This window comes from Tupaia chinensis, unplaced genomic scaffold (assembly GCF_000334495.1).
Source record: "Tupaia chinensis unplaced genomic scaffold, TupChi_1.0 Scaffold000116_1, whole genome shotgun sequence".
NCBI lineage: Eukaryota > Metazoa > Chordata > Mammalia > Scandentia > Tupaiidae > Tupaia > Tupaia belangeri.
This window is the reverse complement of record NW_006159580.1, coordinates 751,500-753,047: the sequence shown is the minus strand read 5'-3', so window position 1 is coordinate 753,047 and position 1,548 is coordinate 751,500. Positions and strand designations below refer to the sequence as shown.

At 60.6% G+C, this 1,548-nt stretch overlaps 1 protein-coding gene across 2 annotated transcripts in view; it reads left to right on the top strand.

The window, feature by feature from the left end:
- The window catches only part of SCUBE3 (signal peptide, CUB domain and EGF like domain containing 3), a 39,893-nt gene that overhangs the window by 22,293 nt on the left and 16,052 nt on the right, over nucleotides 1-1,548 (top strand). The window lies entirely within an intron of this gene.

Sequence of the window (1,548 nt, the reverse complement as noted above, 5' to 3'; positions counted from 1 at the left end):
GGGGGGGCCCTGCCACAGGCCACCGCCACCCTTCTGGGTCTCAGGGTGGCGCCCGGTGCTCCATCCTGGAAACACCAGCCTGGACTGCCAGGTGGGGCTTCCGGCTCCAGTGTCTTTCCACTGCATCTTTTCTCTCCTCGTTCTCCTCCCGCTCCGTCTTCCTTCACCCTAGCCTTCCGTCCCTCCAGAGCCCGTGGTTCTCCTCAGCTCCACAGGTCACCCTCACCAATCTTAGCCATACCAGGGTCCCTTTTCCTGAATTCCTAGACCCCACCTCACTATCTTCAGGTGCCCTAGATGGACTTAATTTCCTTAACCCTCAAAGTTCATTCTTAAGCCCGCGTCTGTAGGTCATTAGTGCCAAGAGAGACTGCAGGACCGGGCGTCTTCCTGGAGGAGTGAGTGTAAAGCAGAGCTGTAGCTGGGCAGAGGCTGCATCCTGAGCCAGGCAGGGGCGAGCTTGCTCTGTGAGCTTGGGTGTTTATGGATGGCCACCCGTCGGGTGGGCTGCAAGCTGGGGATGGGGAGGTGTGGACAGTCACTCTGCAAGGTCACGTGTATCAGACATACGACCTTAGACTCTCCCCCATCCACTCCGGAGCCCGGACCCTCCCTGCAGACGCGGGAACAGGGGCCGCCGAGGCTCTCCGAGGGCTGCCCCAGGCCCCTGCTCCAGAGACCTACACACGCCGTTCTCAAGTGCTTCTCTAATTAAACCTCTCCTGCTCCATGTTTCCCTCGGAATGAACTCTTCAAAGACGTGTGAACACGTTAGGTCTTCGTGCTGCCTTCTCCGGCTAGTCTGTCCCTGTCCTTTCACTTTTCCCCTCATAGGTGTTATGAGGTGTGTTTATTCCTCGCATAGTCCCAGAGTCTCCCAAAAGAAACTGCATGTGGTCCCCGTAGAGAAGATGCCTGAGTGTGGACAGGGCCCGCGGCCCGCGGAGGGACGGCCTGCTCCCTGCTGGGTCCTCTCTGCTCAGTGGTCCTGGACACGGCTGCTTTGAGAACACCCCTGTTAGGCGTGAGCTCTGCTCTGACCCGAGACCCGTCCCATCGCCTGGGCTGTGGCCGCGTGAGCGGGAGAGTGAGTGAGGCTGGTCTTGGGTACAGCGACGCCCTCTCCTGCCCCTCTTCCTCTCTCCAGCAGAACTCGGTTTACCCCGCCACGTAGCTCATTTCTGGAGGAGAGGAAGCGTGGTGGAAGCCATCAGGACTCGGGGTTGGCGAGGGCAGCGAGGGCAGTGTAGGGAGCAGAGGCTGAGCATCCTCTGGGACCTGGCCGTCGTGACACTGAATGGCATCCCAGCTGTGCCTTAGGGCTTGCTCGGAGACTGTTCCTCCACTTGTCAGTCCCTTGGAGGGCGCTTGGCTTCTTTGTGGACCACAGGCAGGACAAGGCTGAGGAGTGAAGCCAACGTAGGGGTCCCAGGGCTCATGGTCTGGGGCCAGAGGTTGGGGTGTGCAGGGCGGAGGGCGGGGCGGGAGGGTCTGGGCCCAGTGGGCCCCAGCGGCTCCTGCCCAGCATCCAAACAGGCTTTTTACGAT